Source organism: Gopherus evgoodei, chromosome 2 (genome assembly GCF_007399415.2).
Source record: "Gopherus evgoodei ecotype Sinaloan lineage chromosome 2, rGopEvg1_v1.p, whole genome shotgun sequence".
In the NCBI taxonomy this organism is placed as follows: Eukaryota; Metazoa; Chordata; order Testudines; family Testudinidae; genus Gopherus; species Gopherus evgoodei.
This window is the reverse complement of record NC_044323.1, coordinates 219,786,998-219,807,379: the sequence shown is the minus strand read 5'-3', so window position 1 is coordinate 219,807,379 and position 20,382 is coordinate 219,786,998.

Below are 20,382 nucleotides of genomic sequence, written 5' to 3'. Positions count from 1 at the left end.
TTTCCTTTTTTTTTTTTGGGTGTCCCTCTAGCCCTTCTTTACACCTCTCTGCTGCCTCTCCCTGTATCCCCTGTGTTCGTGCCCCTGCTCCTCCGCTGCCCCTCCCCTACCGAAGATCACCATCACACTGCTCAGTTTGTCTTCACCCTGCTGCTCCACAACTTTCCTGAAGTGCTCTCCACTGCTACAGCCTGTTTCTTCCCTCAGCCGTCTCCCCCATTCTCCACGTGCCTTCCCATCGCTTACACGTTCAGCGCCCTCCCCTCTTGCTGCTCCCAGACTCCCCTTAAGTGCGCTCCAGCTGCTCTTGTCTCCCATACCTCCAGCCCGCAGGCTCCTGAAGACTGCTGCTCTGGGCTTCAGAGTCTCTCGCTGCTTGCAGCTGCACTCTCCTCTCATCAGATACCACTAATCACTCACTCCCCTCCCCACTCCTGTTTCTTGACTCAGCTTTTAGGTACACTCTTGCTATCACAGCCTCACAAATTAAGTCAGTAATTTTCTACATTGCATAATTTCACTTATCACCCATATTGTATTATTGCACTGTGACTCACATTTTACTTGTGGTTATAACACCCCATTAGTTGCCTCCATTTCTCTAATATACTTTGTATACCATTTTTATATAGAAGCTACCATTTTATTTTGCATTTTCTTTTGGGTACGTTTTGCATTCCACACTGTATCTAGAGTTGTTCCTATATAAAGTTAAGTTGCTTATTGACTGTACTGTATCCCATTGTGCTGAACCCCACTTACTGTACCCCACTGTTAAAACTCCCTACACTGTTCAATAAGAAGAACCCCCCCCATCATTGTCTATTGTAAACACCTTATACACACCATCCCATCGCATTACATTGTTAAATTCCCACCACTTCCTTTTCCCTTTAATAAAGAAATTAATTGGCACCCCACCTGTGTGGTAATTGCTCCCCAAGATCCCATATACCTGCAGGCAGGGACAAAACAAAAGAAACATTTCACCAGCTGTAAGGGCTCAGTCTTGTAGTAATGGGCATCCTCATTTCCAGTTAAGTGAATGGAAGATAGATGTTCGGCACCTCACAGAATCAAAAGGCTACTCCATTTAGAAGACTAAACAAGTTCTTCCTGTATCAACATTTTTATTAGTTGTTATCATGGCAAATCTGCCTGTTATCTTGGCCATACGAAAGGTCATTTTTGTTCACTACCACAATGCATGTTAGTGTTTCTACAAGGCCTTGAACATAGTTTTTGGATTTACAATATATAAATCCTAACACTAAGGCTGAAAGGCCCGATCTGCAAGCTACCTGTGCGTATGCTTCCCAGGCCCATCTGTTGAAGCAGTCTGAGCTCAAGGGATCTCAAGGACTGTGACTGTACAGGTTTTGAAATGAGTATGGGAGGTGTATATCTTATATGCCAAGTTCTGCCCTCTTATCCATATATACAGCTCTCTCTGAAATCTCTCAAGAGTGCAAAATAGCATCAGCAGCAGAAGTTGTGGAGACTAAATCTCTATGAGATTCAGTAGTTGCAGAATTCAGAGCTTCAACACACATTTACTGTGACATACTGACCACTCATCGCCCAGTAACCCAAGCACTCAATATGCATCCCACATTAGCGAATAGTACTTTGAATCCAGACAAGGAGTGCAGTGCTAATGCATTTATTAACTGCAATTAAGGGCCCATGTTTGCCCTCCAATACATGGGTTAAACTGTCTCTGAACATAATGAGAGTTGCCTCTCTGGGTATGAGTTTGGAATTTGCACTTGTTACTCTCTATTTGGTTTAAATGCCTTGGTTGAAATTCCATGTGTCTAAATCTTTTAGGCCTCTTTGAAAATCTACCTTGGATAGTACAGTAACTGATGCCTTTGCAACTGCTTGTACAGAGTGCTGTACCCTTCCTAACGTGTGATTCACAAGAACCTTTTGGATTTTTTCAATGGGAAACTGGTGGTTAAGCTGCCACAAACCACTTGTGTGGATACTTTCAGTTCTGTAACTTCTGGCCCCGAAAGAAGTAATCAACACAGCTGCTGATGCTGATGCACATTTTTAAGACAAGGGGCAAAGATATGTTTTGGATCTTCAAATAAAGGCCAAATAATCTGTCCAGCTGTCTCAACCCTTGCTCTAAAGAAGGGCTTCTTAACTGACACACAAGAACAGGTGTCAGGAGCTTGTGACCATTCTGTCTTTCCCAAATTGCTCAAGAAGAGGCAAGTCCCAGTTGGGTCTTAGTATGGTAAAAGCTGAGAGTCGCTGCTCTCGAACACTAAAACCTTGACAGGACTTTTTAAAAATGAATGCAAAAAAACCCTACAACCATACCCAGAGTTACAATACAAGGAGGAGAATCTAACTCAAAGTTTTATTTAAGGAAAAACTGCTTAGGTTAAAAATGACACACTGGCTTCTTAAAGCCTGTTTGTGCCTAATAAATTGGAGAAATTGTTCAAGATCAGTTATGCTATGTGAAAATATGACCCTGTAATGCTCCCAGAGTCAGTAAGACTCCTGGTGCCTTCCTCAGCAAATGCAGGTTGTGTGATTTAAAGCAACTCAAGTTGCAATTTTAATCTACCCACCTAATTTTCTAAGAAAACTGTGTAGAAAAGAGACCACATATGACTTGTATATTTGGAACAGCTTCCCTCCCTTTGCCCCCTTATTTTTTTTTCTCCATTTTCTTTTAGACATGAGCAACCACTCATTGTATACTTGGCAAGTGTCCTAAGATGAGCACTTATCTAATCCTAACTGCGGGGAAAACATCAGATAATATGAGCCTCATAATGTTATTTTTTCATTTAACTTACCAAAAATCTGAGAGAGGAAGAGCATGAATAAGGACATTTTAACATGGTATAAAACAAACACAAAGAAACTGAGCTGGACCCGGAATGTGGTTAAAACAAAATAGTTGATCAGGAAATGCTTATATAGATAAGGAATAAGCTGTAAACAGACAGAGGCAGTGACTATAGTGGAATTTCAATTACCCTGAACACTGATGGGTATAGCAGTAGTGAAGTCATTAAGGATGGATGCATGTTTCTAAGTGTGGTATACAGAACTGCATCTTCAGTTTGAGGAGTAAACAACAAGACCAGGGGCTATTCTGGACTTAGTCCAAGGAAATGAAACTAGGTGAAATGAATAACATGGAAGCTAATAAGCCCTTGGGGCTAAGTTATCATAATATTACCAGATTGGAAACACTTCTGGGAATATTTGTGAATGGTTATAGATGCACACCAATATTATGCATGGAATGAGTTGAAGAAAATTGATTGGTATCAACTGTTTATGGACAATAATGACAAAGTATGAGGTATTTAAGAAATGGAGAGTCTGATGTTATTCATTTTGCCTTAATCAAAGTCAAAATGATAACAGCAACAAGCCAATGAGGTCCAAAAAAGATACAATAAAAATATCAGAAGGCTTCCCTTATTTAAAAGGCCAGGCATCCTTGAAAAATGGGAAGGTTTGGCAGATTTAAAATGAATGAAAACAACATCATGAGAATATCAACAATGAATAATATTCATTAAATATTTCAATCAAGACTGAAGCCAAGTTTCTGAAGTATATGCATGCAATGTAAATGACGAAAGGAAAAAAAGAAAGGAAGATGATAATGAATCAGAGAACACTCTTTCCTGTCTGTGTCTACAAATGAAGGGACCAATCCTTGAACCATTGTTACTTTCACATGAGTAGGGTTACAGGACTGGGCACTTAATGAGACAAGCATCTGCCAGGATCCAGGACAACACCACCTTTGCCATTGGAAGCTAACCACCATCTCATGGAGGAAGTATTTAGAATGTTTAGAAATGGCCGGATAAGAGAGTATGAGACTCAGTGGTAGACTGTGGCCATTTCTGTTCATTGTAGCAATCTGGAAGTCCCCTAGGTGAGAAGCATGTCTTGCTGCATATAAACTATTCAGACTTTTAATTGCAAGTGTCATTTCTGGGCTGACTGTTGGTGCAAGCCATCTTTCTCCAAAATGACACAATTTGTGATACCAGAAACAGGGCTGGCTCTAGCCATTTCGCCACCCCAAGCACGGCGACATGTCGCGGGGGGCACTCTGCTGCTCGCCGGTCCCGCAGCTCCGGTGCACCTCCCGCAGGCGTCCCTGCGGAGGGTCCGCTGGTCCCGCGGCTCTGGTGGACCTCCCGCAGGCGTGCCTGCAGATGCTTCACCGGAGCCGTGGGACCAACGGACCTTCCGCAGGCACGCCTGCGGGAGGTCCACCAGAGCCCCCTGTCGCCCTCCCGGCAACTGGCAGAGCACCCCCTGCAGCGTGGCGCCCCAAGCACGCGCTTGGTGCGCTGGGGCCTGGAGCCGGCCCTGACCAGAAAGACACTTGGGAGCTCAATTTCCATTCTGCTTTACTACTGGTTTGACAGCCAGAAGAACTGTAGGGCTAAATCGTACCCTGGTCAGTGAAAGGAAGGAGACCAAAGTACTGCCAAATGAATCGTTTGCAAAGGATGAGATTTCTGTCAGCAAAGGCAAGACATCTTATGGTGGGCAAGGAGAATGTGCTGAGGAGAGTATTTTGCTGCTTTTTTGAGAAGCCGTGTCCCCTTGGTTAGAGCTTGCTGCTGACTGCAGCACACGCTCTAGCCAAATGGGGAAGGGCTAAGCACGCCTGACTAACCAGCAGCTCCTGCCCCCTTAGGAATGTGCTGTCTTGTTGGCCGTCTCTGCTAATGCCCCAAACTATATGAGAAAGATTCTGTCTTGCTGTTTGTGTGGAGGAAAGAGGTTCCCCACCCCTCCTTACCTACCCCCAACCCTACCTCCTTCAGAATTACCCTGGGGCAGCATGTGGCAGCATTTAGCCTTGGGCAATGAAGCTTGGGTCCAAACTTCCCCGAAGTTCAGAGGTGTTTACATTTGGGGGTCCAGTTCAGTCCATTATAGAAATGGGCCAGAGTTGCAAATTTCAGATTCAGACTGCCCCACAGTCCTGAGGAGTTTGTATCCCAAATTTCAGTTTGAGCCTACTGCTACCATTTATGTAAAATTCTTCTCTTGATTTTCAACCAGTATTAAAGCTGGAGAGAAACTGGGCTTGATTTTTGTACACTGGATTCCTGTACTAATGGTTCACAGACAGCATAACAGAAGACTTGAAATTATCCATTGTAATTAAAAACCTTTCTTTACAACTACAGTTACCAGTTTATAAATGTTGATTCTTACCATACACTTTCAGAATGCCACCGAGCTGATGAAAATGGCTAGCGTGATCTTTGAAAATGTAGCAGACTCTGTAACTAAAGAACACATGCCTGAAATGCTGAAACGATGTGGAGATGGATGCTGAAGAAGGTTAGTTTACATTTTCACAATTTAATGATCTTTGGGAGAGATCTCTAATGGGTGAGTAATATTTTAAATGCAAAGGAACAGATTCAAAATGCCAGATTCTGATCTCACTTGCACTGGTGTGAATTGGGAATAACACTGAAGTCAGCCGAGTTGCACCCACATAAACCTGGTAAAGATGAGAGAAGACTCAGACCACTAACATATCAATCCTCAGAAGCATAATTAGCTAGGGTGTATCATTCTGAGGAGAAAGGTGAAAAGCTGTTGTTCTTCAAACTGTGTGCTGTGAAAATGAATCTGGGCAAAAATTAGGTTTACTACTGTCCTCAGCAAGGAGACCTGAGAACCTTTTCAGTGGGGGGAGGGATAGCTCAGTGGTTGGCCTGCTAAAACCAGAGTTGTGAGTTCAATCCTTGAGAAGCCCATTTAAGGATCTGGGACAAAAATCTGTTTGGGGATTGGTCCTGCTTTGAGCAGGGGGTTGGACTAGATGACCTCCTGAGGTCCCTTCCAACCCTGGTATTCTATGATTCTAGTCTGGGCTCTGGAAGGCAGCACGCATCCTGAGGAGGAGTAATTTTCTTCTCATGTGGCCATGTATCAGCCACCCAGTCTCTCCTCATGGCAGAATCCATCATTCCAGCTAGCCTGGCAACTTTACATATGGCAGTCAAGCCCTTTAAGATGACCTCAGGGGAAGCATAGAGCTCATCAAGCTGAAAATCCACCTCTGACCCTGAGGAATGGAAATGGGAGAAGACAACCCCCTGCAACCACAGCACTCCAGTAAAGATACATGTCTGAGGGGGAAAGGATGCTATGTCTTTCCCTTGTGAGTCACCTGTAAAGCTGTAACTGAAGCCCTAGTCCTGGAGTAACCCCTGTGATCCAGGCTGGATTGTGGGGAGAGGGCTGCTTCTGGGCGAACAGGAGCATATTGCATGATTTCTCTGTCCCCTGAGCAACTCCGCACCTCCCAGCTACAGAGTGGGTACAGATTCTCTCCTCTACACCAGGCTGATTATCCTTAGGACTGCTGCATAACTGATTTACATGGCTTGCTGAAGCTTAGAGGCACCCTACTGGCCTTTACTGTAAACTGGCCTGAGGAGATGGCTCACACTCTGTTTACAAAATCACGAACTCTGTGGAAATTTCAGCCCTGCGATAAAGATCCAAATTTCCATGAAGATTAACTTGTAAACAGCTCTTAAAAAAGAGGGGTGAGCAAGGTCACGCATACCTGTGCAGCATTATTTGTCTATTAGGCAGGGTAGCAGGAAAGATAATGTAAAGAAGAGAGTACAAGAGCACAAACGCAGCAACTGTAACTAAGCACAAACTCCTGTAGAATTTCATAACTGCAGGGGCACAAATATCTGCTCCCAAGGACAATGTTTTGTTTTGTTTTTAAGTGAAATCTGGAGAAAATGGGATTGATGGTAAGGCAAAAAGCTTTGGCAAGCTGAAATCAGGGTGTCCACCCTCTTTTCCAGCCATCACATTATGTGAGAAACAAAGAGAAAAAGCAAAACTAAATTAAGGTACATTTTTTTTAAAAAATCATACAGTACAGCCTGGCTTACTAGAGGAGAGAGCCACAGCCTTTGTGACTGTAGAGCCCACCACATATTTGCACTGGTAACGAGCACAGAGGAGGAGATTTAAAAGAAGACTTTGTATTGTTCATGGAGTCTCTCAAGCATACTGAGGGTGGAATTCCATCTGTTCCTTTCAGTTCGGTTCAATGAACTAGTTCACTTTTAATGGTTCACTAGGCTGTGACACTTAGTAGAAATTATGCTAAATGTTTTTTAAAACCTTTACATTATCATTTAAGAAGCTGCGAGACAAAATCACTTGAAAGCAAAGCCTTTGATCTCTGTCTCCTGAGGTTTTTTCATCTGATAATGGATAGCTACGTAGCATATGCCGTTAAGGATGGAGACTGTGGTGATGTGCTGCATGTTCATTTTGCATGCTGCCTTAATTTAATTCTATATAATTTTCCAGACAGTCACAAAAAATGCACAAAACATGCAGGTCATTGCACTGAGAGTCTGCAGTCACCTCGGTCATTCCTGTGTAGCTCTTAACACACCCTGAGAGCTTTAGCTGCAAAATGTCTCTTGCACCAGCTCATATAAGAAGTACCCTGTGCTACAGACCAGGTGGAATTGCTTGAATGACTCTTCAAACAATGTAAATCATTAAGTCTTTGCTGTGGTGCAGAAGGGTGATGGGGGGGGGGAAGGGAACTCTCCATATCTGATACCTGCTCAATGGAATCTTAGGCCTCGTCTACACTACAGCATAAAATCGAAATTATTAAAACTGGTTTTATAAAACTGGTTTTATAAAATCGATTTTACGTGTCCACACTAGGGCACATTAATTCGGTGGTGTGCGTCCATGGTCCTAGGCTACCATTGATTTCCGGAGTGGTGCACTCTGGGTAGCTCAGTAAAAGAATGAGACCAATAACTTCGATTTCCGTCCACACTAACCCTAAATCGATATAGTAATATCGATTTTAGGGTTACTCCTCTCGTTGGGGAGGAGTACAGAAATCGATTTTAAGAGCCCTTAAAATCGATTTAAAGTGCCTTGTAGTGTGGACGGGTACAGCGTTAAATCGATTTAACGCTGTTTAAATCGATTTAACGCTGTAGTGTGGACCAAGCCTTAGAGAAAGTCTGTTTATTTTCCATAAACATTTTGGAGAAGACCAATTAGTGAGCAACAATTTGAGTTTGTTCGGAAAAATGTTAATGATGAATCAGAGTAAATTTTGATTGTCATGAATTTAATTAACATTTGTGACAGATCCTGGGGTTTTTTCTCCCTACCTTTTCTAGTATACATGTTCAGTACTGATTCCTGGGCCTCCCTTTCTTTGGGTAAACCCATTTTCTCTATGGGATGTCTACATTGCCTTGCAAGGACTGGCTTGGATGTCTTCATTCTCACAGGAGAGACCTATGGGGATCAGCAGAATGTCTTCACCTCCTTACATGGTGGAAAGGAAACACAGACAAATGGGCACAGACGCTCCAATGGGTCTACAAAGCCTGCCAATATCTTCGCTGTGTACAAGAGGACAAAATATAGCCTTTCCAAGGAGCCAGATAGCATCTCCATTGCATTGCATTGAACACAGCCAGTCTGACCAAATTAATTCAGACCTTGAGTAAAATTTGGTTCTGGATCTTAACTTCTCCAATGTTTGGATCCAATATTTACTGTCAGCCTATTATTGTGCTAGGAGCCAGGCACATCATTCATACTCAGCTCTGATTTTCCCTATAACTGTGAGCTGTTTGGATCTAGGGTTTTGGTTCAGACCCATCTTTATATAAATGTGTCTTGTGAGAAATAAAAACCTCAAAATCACAGGTTCTGTCACTGAGATAATTGCCATGATATTGTCCTAATAATGATAGCATCACTTTCATTTGCCTAGAGGAGAAAAAATATAGGGTACAGTGTGAAATGACTGATGATGTTGCAGTGCATTTTACAAGCAGCACTTTAGCCATCAGGAAAGAGAAGTCTTGAATAAAGTTCAAGTAAATCACTGAAATATGTTCTTACTACAATTTCAGATCTCCATCTGAAAGACATAATGCCCACTCTTCTCTTTGAAGCATAATACCTGCTGGTGCCCCCCGAGGTGTAGATGGGGGACTTTACATTGCCCCCTACAGGTGCCAGTGCTGCAAGCGCACTATTTGGCCATGAGTATTTATCTGCCAAAATAAAAAATAACTATTCAAAACCTAAATAAAGAAAAAATCAGCTAAATGCTGAACACTGTAAATGGACTCCCAGTGTGCCGTGAGGCTTACCAGACTCAAATTCTTGACAGTACTATAAGAGGGGTATTTTGTGTGTGGACTTTGACTGGTATCAAACTGGCTCAGTTATTGCCAGGACATTTACTCAGAGATTTCTGTTCTGCAATAGAGCTGCTAATTCCCCTTGAGCACTATTACTGTCACTGCTTTTTATGCCTCTCTCCATGATACTACTCAATGCAAGTTACAATTAACTCAGAGGAAGTAGGAAGAGATGGATTCTGTCTATATGGAATGAGATGGGTGCAGAGTGAGAAAAGATGCTGATTTTCCCTAATCTGCCTTTGATTATTTCTTTTGTCCTTCAAATACTTGGATTTTGATTATTTTTACACCTTGTCTTGTTGCAGAGGGCCAGTACAAGGCCTATGGGCCACTTGCACCCCACTTACGCCCTCAAAATAGGGCTATTTTGGCTTTTCTGAGAGGTTAAGTAGGACTTAAATGGTACAGAGATTTTGTGTTGGCCCTCTGCACAGGGCTGAGATTTACCCATGGAATCACTGCAGGTTCAGTCCTTTTGTTTGTGAGAACTGTGTCAAGGAGGAAAACATTTCCCTTCTGCTGAACAATTAGAAGAATAATTTAGCTGTTTAAATATTAAAGGCCAAAATGTCAAGCCTGGGAGCAACCAGTACTCCCACAAAATCCCACATTTCTGCATGCAAATTTTGTCCATACAAATTGTCAAGTTGGTATTGGCTGATTTAGGAGTGCAAATGCAGGTGCAAAGAGTGGGGCCCATCATTTTTAAAGGTGCACTCACCAGCTCACAGCTAAAAATTTGTCCCTAATCATTTTGCTTAAATTTTCTGCAGTAAAATACTGCATTACAAAACAAAATAAAAAATATCACATTGCATGTGGTTTTGGTAGAAATATAATTTTCCTGATAATAAATAGTATAGTCTAAGTGTTGATAAAGTACTTGGTACTGTACAAGAATTATTCCCTGGACTAAGATGCTAACAAGCTAAGCACTGCAAGCACTTATGCCTGTAAGTAACTTTACACATCTGAGTAGTCCCACTGAGTTCAACAGTACTACTCAAATATTTAAATTACTCACATGGACCTTAATAAATAGGAGCTCACAATCAAAAGAGTTCATATTTGTGAACTATTCAATAAGTGCATTTTTGACCCAAGAGACCATTGCAATTTAGAGATCTATTTTGATCTGCATTCTAATTTTGAAAATTCATTATTATTTACATGATAGACTTAAATGGCACATTTGGATTTGTCATCATGTAGATCCAGATTTAAGCAATGTGAAAAAGAGGATTTTTAACTCAATAAATCATATTAGCTTAGAAGCAGCTATTTCTGTTGATCAAATCAATTTTGTTGCCGCTCAGTGTACATCAAGCCCATGTGAAATAATTTGGTCATTTTTAATTTCTTTGTATTTTGCCTATAATACTCTAAGCTGTGTTGCATTCTCAAAGGAGGTGGCATTATTACTGTATGTGACATCACTTAGATCTTGGCTAGAATACGAGTGATGTGCTGCCACAATTTTAACAAGAGGCTCCCACAAAATTTTCTGCCTCACTCAGTGATACACATGACATTACTTGAACAAAATTCTCTCCTCCTTTTTCTCCTCACTCTAAAAATGTATCAATTCCATACTCTTTTCCCTCAAAAAAAATCAGTTTCACACTCTTCCCCTAACCCACCTGTGATCCACCTCTCTGATCCATTGTGCTTTCCCATCCCCAGTAATTCACTCAGGCTCCCAGGTGTCTGGCTGATGGGTCTTGTCCACATGCTCAGGGTCTAACTGATTGCCACATTTGGGGTTGGGAAGGCTTTTCCCCCCGGATCAGATTGTCAAAGACCCTCGGGATGTTTTTCCTTCCTCTGCAGCATGGGGCACGGGTCACTTCCAGGTTTAACCTAGTGTAAATGGTGGATTCTCTGAAGTCTTTAAATCATGATTTGAGGACTTCAGTAATTCAGTCAAAGTCAGTCAGTCTATTACAGGAGTGAGTGGGTGAGATTCTGTGGCCTTCAGTGTGCAAGACATCCGATTACATGATCATGATGGTCCCTCCTGGCCTTAAAATGTATGAGTCTGTGAACTGACTTCCCTTCTGGGCAGCTGTTCTTCAGAGCTGCCTGAGCAGAATTGGCATGCAAGTGTCTTGTGACTTTTGCAATAAGCAGTCGTGGCAGGCTAGTCATGCTGAAGACTCTGGCTGTGTGATGGGCAAGTGAAGAGTGAGAACAGGTCACCTCGGATTCATGAGTTGACAGTTTTCACTTGAGTGCTGAAGCTTTCTCCAACTGATGTCAAAAGTGAGGACTGGGTATTCTCAGGATCATGCTAGGGGATCTCTTCTGAGTGGTGCATAGGAGGACAGGCTTTTCTTTCTGTAGACTGGGGCTGAGCAGACAAATTCTGGTGGAAGTACAGATGGGCTACCATGGCTACAGGATTCCCAATGACTGCAGCAACAACTTGGCCCCATTTCTTCTCCAGCTGCTCCTTGTGTACTGCTGGAGTGGGAGGGCTGCAGAGGAGGTGTCTAGAGGACTAGCAAGGTTCCAACGTGTCTTTACTCCACTCACCTAAGTAGTGCCTCACCGTCTGCAGTGCTGTTTGTACCCATGCTAGCGGAGTGTGCAGTGTATATATGCTACACACCACCATAAGTGCAGACATAGCCTATGAGGTATCTCCCCCACATGCATATCTGGAGGTAGTAGCGGGAGAGGCAAGAAGAGAGTTTCCCATCCAGCATCTTGCACAGTTTTATCAATAATGAGCATTCAGAGAAGGGCTGAACATTTTAACAAGTAGAGTTGGCCTCAGCACTTTGGCGTGAGTTGTAAAATAGTTTTTCGCTGTCTCACTCCCAAATGTAACCAATTTCTGTCTGTTCTGATTATCGCACCACTATACACCGGGCATAAGGCTTTAAGTGAAGATTAGTGAGCTGATTTTTTAGGATAGCCCAGAAACTTAGCTGGCTCATACCTAAAATGTGCGTGAGAGAGAGATTTAGTGCCCACAGCCTCCTGCTATAGAAGTGGAGTGCAGCAGCATGTTCCTTCCACTCTCTGCAGTCGGTTTGCATCTTAAAGGCTAAATTTGCAAAGGAAAGAGCTAGAGCCTTCCTTTATTATTAAAACTGAAACTATCCTTTACAGAGCCCTAGAGTTGGCTCTGTTAACAAGGGGCTTGTGTGAGCCTCCACAAATCCCCTCAGTGAGGACAATTGAATTCTGGTCACACCTGTGACAACATATATGTATGTTTTATTAATCTTTCTTGGTGACTTACTCAGCAATTTTAAACAAGGAAATAAGGGAGAGAGGAATAGTGTTGTGAGGATAAACACAAAACAAATGAAATTGCTGAATAAGGGTAGCCTAGATGCCCCTACCAGATATTCCGTATTCCTATAATCCCCTTATCTTTGTTTGTTTGAACCACTACATATAGTTCAAGAAACCAAACAAATGCAAAATTTACAAGAAGATATTAGGAGAGAATTTCAAGGCACAGTAAGCCATCAGCATGTCTTCTGGCATTGTGATTTTTGGTCCACGATTAGAAATCTGTTGTAGGAATTGTTCCCAGATCATATCCCACCAGCCCTGATTACCTTGATATTGGGAAAATGTCCTGGGGGACTTATATTGACTAGAATTGTTTGCAACAGCTGCCAATAACTGCAATTCTTTAGTATTACAAAAGCAATCTCCCTTCCCAGGAATATGATTTACAAAAATAAAAGAACTGACAAAGATAGGAAGAATGACATTAAACTAGGGGCACGTCTTCTCTATGGAGCTAAATTGGCACTGCTCCCATCAATTTCTGTACTCCACCTCCCCAAGAAGCGTAAGGTAAGTTGGTGGGAGAGCGCCTCCCATCGACACAGCGCGGTGTAGACACCGCGGTAAATGGATCTAGTTACATCAACTTCAGGTACATTATTCATGTAGCTGAAGAAGCATAACTTAGATGGATTTACCGCAGTAGTGTAGACCTGGTCTAAGACTCATCTTCAAACTAAGGATCCAGTCTTGCAAACTTTTTCTCACATGGGTAGTCCCACTGAAGTCAAATGGGAATACTTGCAGGAGCAAGAGTTATAAGATTGCACAACTTAAATTTAAATTATATCACTGCACTGAATTTGGGCCCAGTTCACTACTTCTTTCCCAAGAAAATCTCCCACTGAAGTCAATTGATATTTTTTGAGCAAGGAATATTGAATTGTGCCCATTACTTTTGTCATGGATAGCTACCATTTTGTGCATTCCATATTCCACTGAAACCTTCTCTTTCTTGCTTGTGAACAAACATTTCATGTTTTCAATTATCACTATTACATTTAATGAAAAATTAAGTTAGCAAACCTTACTCATAGGAATAATTGCTACTCACATGATTTCAATTGAATTACTTTCTTGAGTAAGAATAAGTTGTTTGAATGAGGGTTTGCAGGACCAGATCCTTCATAGCTTAAACATATTCTCATTGACATCCATTTCTGAAAATGATGTTGAGGAATAAACCTTACTTTAAAGCTTTAATGCAATTAATGTTTTTGTAACAACTGATATAATTCTGTTTTCAGTGATAATTTATTGTAGTTGACTATAATGTAAAGCTCCCTACAAGCTGCCTTCAAAAATCCTCTGTTAGGCACAGTGAGAGAAGCTGCATTAACTAGCATAAAGCATCTCTCACAAATGGTGTGAAAATACGAGAAAAAAAGACACATTAGTTGTGTCTTAATTTTAAGACCTAACTAATTCAGCTACAAGATATTGTGCTCAAAAAAATTTAAAATTCCTACCTGGTATCATGAAAGAAACAAACTGATTCATTTCAATAATTTTGCATCAGAAAGAGTCAGATATAGTAGTCAGTCTAATAAGTGATTAATAGCTAAAGTGAGCTGCTGGCACTCTATTTCCTATCTCCTGCTCTGTCTCCTCTTTAACATTCAGGTAACTGTCAAAAATGGACCTAGCTATTATAGATGACATGGGGTAAATGCCTTAATGTTGTCCTCCAAAGGTTAAGGTTTACCAACCTCAGTTGGAAGCCACAATCTCCAATAACCATTAATCCACTAAACACCAGTACAAGTGAACATATTTATGGCTGCAGTCACTAAAGGGTGAAATAAAGATTAGTTTTTAGTTAGGAACGCAAAGCTTTTTAGATCAATACAGACCCACTGCTGAAATCAATCTAAAGTTTGGAATTTTTAAGTAAAGATTTACTGAGCTTCCTTGTACAGTTAATTTTCCAAAGGGGGAATAGTCTCAGCAGTGCTACATAGTAATCAAATTGAGTAAACACTAGTCAGTTCATACACTGACCTCAGTTATGCACATAGCAAATGAGTGCACAGCAATAAAAACACCCCATAATGTGTATAGTAAATTTGCCAATAAACAGGTAAAGCCAAAATGAACATATAGACTAACATGATAAAATATTAGTAGCTACATTTGCCTATTTGAAAACATAAATAATCAATAGACATTAATAATGAAGTTGTTCATGCGTTTCTTTATTACCGTGCATATTAAGTGTTTCAATTATTTCTACTTAGTTTAATAGATAAATGTATATGCACATTTTATGCATGGCTTTGAAAAGAATGTGGGTTTGCTCTTCAAAACAAAAGCTACTGTTTAGAGGAAAGAACAAGTGGACTGGAAATACACAGCTTGTTATACCCCTCTGCTGTTCATGTTTGATGCATTTATACAATTTATTATGCAATTTCTTGAGATTTGACAAAGTAATTGTCTGGCAAACCATAGCTTTAATGATGGTTTTTTTTTCTGCTTCATACCAAAGATCTGAAGGTATTGTACGAAAACGGCTTAATAGATCAGTGTCTATAAATGCTGTTAATGCATATTATATATATATATGTGTGTGTGTGTGTGTGTGCAGTGATGATCCAAGTTATTTTCTGAGTTACCGCACAATATGTTGTGAGATTCCATGTGGTAAATTCATTTTAGTCCATGGAGCTACTGCATGAAATCTTATGATATGTTGAACTGTAACTTCCAACTTGGGTCACTGCTGTATCTTTAGCCTATAACTGTCACTAGGAGATCTGTAAGTAGACCTAGGGCAGTACAGAGCCATAAGTGTTATAGCAGTACCACTTACATTAAAAACATGCCAGAATTTCCATTATTAATTCCATTTTCAAGGGTTTGTCTCTCAGCAGTTAAATCCATTCAGGTCTGAGACCAAAGTCTGAAACCAGCTGCAATATATATATTTGCTTTTAATCATGTTCATTGTAAATCCTTGTAGCTGTTCTTAAGATAAAGGAGGACAGATATCCTTACGTTTTATCATTTTAAACACTTTTACAGGTGCCTATAACTAAAATATGTCTAATTTAGAAAATGAAATTCCCTAGCAAAGGGCTGTTCTTCATTCTTCTGATCTCTCCATTATACTGTCAATAAAATATGATTGGCTAGATTCATAGCTGCTGGGAGTGGGCACAACTCCATGTAAGTCAATAGGGTTGTAACTCGTACGCCAACAGTGAACTTAGACATTGTCTCTCAGTTAGCCGTACGTGGCTGAAGTTACAAGTCAATGGCTTGCCAACTACAAAACCAGTTTCTCCTCTCTTGGTTTTCACACACCAACTGCTACAAGAGGGCCTCATCCTCCCTGATTGAACTAACCTTGTTATCTCTAGCCTGCTTCTTGCTTGTATATATATACACACCTGCCCCTGGAAATTTCCACTACATGCATCTGACGAAGTGGGTATTCACCCACGAAAGCTCATGCTCCAAAATGTCTGTTAGTCTATAAGGTGCCACAGGACTCTTTGCTGCTTTTACAGATCCAGACTAACATGGCTACCCCTCTGATACAAGTCAGTTCATTTTGTCCAGTGTCGGTTCTCAGCCCTAAGGCATTTGGAAGTTTTACTTACTGTTATATATAAATAAATACATGCCATCAGGGAAGGTCTTGTGGATCAAGAATATTGTCTCATAGGTGGAATGGGTCAGAAAACCTGCACCAAGTGCACTTGAGTGGTTCCGGCACCCAAATCAAAAATGAGATGACACTCTGGTACTATTAGCGAGAGCCCTTGACAGCATGTATCATTTTATTATACATCATCTATGTTTTTCAGAATTTACATTCTAAAATATTTACATTTTTTTTGCTTTTGTTCTCATTTTTAGCTGAATTCATTGCTTATGAATGATGCCAGATTCCTGGCAGTGATGAAGACTAAAGTGTATCCAGTGGTATAACACAAGCAGAGCCGTATAAAATATTCTCCATTCCCCACTGAATCCTGTGAGGAACCATTGGAAAGATCTGGCAGGACACTTCTAAAGATGAGACAGTAGGAGACTCTCCATGCCAATTCAGACCTTGGGCTCCCTATTTATACTCCAGCAGGATGTCAATTAGTGCCAAATGTGATCATGTTTTCTGTTACATGAACTAGAAACTGGATTTAGACAACCAATTCATCTCACATAGGCTCCGGTCAACTATCAGACTGTAATTGCTTTTAGTCTCTACTGACTTGGGCCAGATTTGAACCAGCCATCTAGCTTGAAAGGCTCTGTATTCACCATCAATCACGTAAAACATCCAGTCCCCCATGCAATTTTGTTTCTCTATCTTTTTTTTTTTTTAAGGCAGAACATTCTACCTAAAGTGGAATGCTCCACCAGGATGAAAATCCCCCACATTTCTGAGAGCGGCACAAAAACCTCAACAAACTAGCGACTTATTTTCCTCCTCCCACTCATATTCTCCCCTCATTCAGTGTGCCACTGACTAAGACTATGTCTTCATTGACAAAAAGGTGCATTTTTGAAGTGAAATAGCTAACTCGAGTTACCAATCTCACTGTAAAATCCTAGTGGAGACAAGGCCCAGGTAGTTTTTACCTCACTATAGCTAGTCAAGGTGAACTCCAGGTGAGGTTATAGTGTTGACCTCAACAAGCATTGGCAATAAAGACATAGCCTAACAGTGCTTCAAGACTGCTGGGAAAGCAATGATATATAATCTCAGTCAACAGAGCTCCTCCTTCTGCCAATGGAAAGAGGTTGTGCTATTTAAACACAGTCCTGTGAAAAGGCAGTCAGATAGAGTATAAGCCTTAACGTGCATTTTCTTTATTTTGCTTTTTATGCTTACGTTTAACTTACGCCCCCATCACTGGGTTAATGAATAAATAGCTTAGTGGTCAAAGTTAACGCTATATTTTATTTTATATCATGATATCCTCAAAAGTCAATCAGCAGTCACCAATTCTCTGTGCTAGATTTCAGAGGAGGGACCAGGCAATTCAAATGAGGCACTGAGGGAAGTGGTGCAATTGTTTATGTGGTGTTCCTGCCATCTGACTCTGAAAATCATTGTGAGTTTGGGAGATAAGAAATGGAAACAGATTTGCAATCCTCTCACAAATAACTATTAGCATTCCCTTGGGGGTTGTGATCAATAGACTGAGAACCACTTTAAATCTAAGAAATAAATACTATCCGAGTAGGAAGACTCACTCCAAGTACAACTACTGCAATCCAGCTGTTTTCACAACTTCTAGAGCCTACCCTTAGCCTACAAGCACCTCCTTCATCATGTATCATAGGCACTGTCCTACCATGAAGTTGCATCAGGAAATGAAGCAATAGAGAAAGAATATTGTAATATTCTAGGGATATGTCCTGGATTCCTGGTGGGACTTTAGGACAACCAATTAAGAGACTGTCTGCCACATATCACTAAAGAATTCCTTCCCCAGTTTTACGATGAGCCCAGTGCAAGTTTTAATCCATCCTGGGTAAATGCACATACAGACTCCAGTTCAGGAAAGTAGCCTTATTCAGGAAAGCACTTAAGAATGTGCTTAAAGTTAGGCATGTACTTAAATGTTTTTCAGAATAGAGACTTAAGGATACTCATGTTCCCCTGAAATGAGGCCATAGCGCAGACGCAATTACTAAAACTTATATTATGTATCTGAGTGTATGAGCTCCCAGTCATCTGGTACACAACATGTAAAGGAGCAATGGTTAGAGGGCTTTTATTTACAGCATGGCTCTGTTCAAAAGGACTTGCTTAACCCACCTTGCCTTTTGACTGTAATTTTCCCAAGCTTAGCTGCTTCCCTTAATAGTTCTGAGTTCTGCCCCAAAAACTATTTGTGACAACTCTTTTAGATGCAATAAATCTAAATTGTTTTTCAAAAACTATTGGTTTTCTAAATGCTTTATTCACTTAAAACACTTTATTTGCTCCATCTTGATTGCACATCAGTGTAATCTCACATGAGTGACTGTTTGTCTGACTTGCTGTAAAGGTTAGTGGGTGGAAATTTGTGGTTGACTTTTGTGCAATTCATTGCTTTTAGGGTCAAAAGTGGTCCTTCTGGTGCACCCACAGCTCCCCTAGACTTCAATTCAAACTTTGGAGACACAGAAATACAAGACTGAGTACTTGATGAGATCATGATTCTTTGTAATATGTTATCAATAAATTTCTGCTCTGTATATATTCAGTTATAGTAACAATAGTTTTCTACTTAAATATGTATTTATAATGTTTAGCACCTTTTTCGGGAGGATCTCAAAGAACTTGACAAACATTAATTAACTAAGCCTTATAATATCCCTGTAAAATGCTGTAGAGTATTATTATACCCATTTTAAACACAAGTAAGCTGAGCACAAAGCTGCTAAAAATTAAATGATTCACCTTTGGTCAGGCAATGAGTCAGTGTCAAGAATAGAATCCAAATATCCTAACTGACAGTCCTCTGCTCTAACCACTTCTTCCTTCCATACATTTTTAAGGTGCTGTTATATGAAAGTGGATTAACAAGGTTTGTCTGTGTATAGACATATACAAATATGTCTATACAGATAGATAGGTGAGGAGTGTCATACCAGATATATTTTCACAGTCACAATTTAATGCACAAATAATAATACAAAAAAATGCACAAAGTGGTGTATTTTATAAAGTTATCTGGAATAAGTGGTAATATTAACAAGAACACGTCTTCCATGCTGTAGTGCTAGGTGCTGTCCAAACATATGATATGACACTATCCCTGCCCTGAAGAACTGATATATCTTGTCTGTTTATTTAAGATTGGAGGGGGTGAATTTTAGTTTGCTATAATGAGAAATCACATCTACATGGGGTTGATACTTCTGAGTGCTACCAACTAGTCATGTCTGTCCTGCCATTTTCAAAGCAATAGTGGCAGAGATGCAAGTTGCTGATTGTGCTCAGCAGCCCGAATCAATCAAAGGCAAGTTCTTTACATTGTAGCCTATAGGATTAACCTGCTTGCTTGCATATCTATATCTATATATCTATATCTATATATCTTTTCTTATAGTTTAAGTATTTGGTTTATTGTAATAGGTTTATAGATTTATATTAAAGTAAGTTTAGTTGTATTGCAAGAGACCTACAGGTCATATCCTGTATGTTAAGCTAAGGCAAAGTTAGCATATCTATATTAAGACCTTTTATCCAGAAAAGTAAAGTTGACCTATAACTTGTTACCTATATAGATAAGTATCCACACATATGTCGAGGATCTTTTATCTAGACCAATAGACAACGAAGAATGGCATGGCGGGGTTTCAGTTTGTACCCACAGACTTAACAGATGCACCATAAGGAAACTTATGTCATCAATACGCACATATATACTAGCCTATGGAGTAAGCATACCTTAATATTTTGTGGGTGAGGAATGAAATTTGGGCATAGGAGGAAGGATTACCAGCACTTGTACCCTATAAAAGAGGTGACCCACCTCACTAGAGTATTCTTACTTATTCTCACTTACTTCCTCCGCTCTCTCTATTATATCTATCTACGATGACTGCTACTATTAGTAGGCTGTATTGTTCTTCTTAAACTTTACGTTTCAAGGGAAGTAGGCTAAGATGGGTTCTCTACGTTTTATTCTTAGTTTATTAGATTTTGATTTTAAGTTTGTTAGTCAAGTAAACCCTAAATTAGATTTGATAGTTCTTAGCATTAGATTCTTTAAGCACTGCATCCCTCACTCAAGAATTGAGAAACCTGAACTGCAAGGCTGGTCCTGTGTCTCTTACCACCAGGTTATCGAGGAAGGGTGTGAGTATA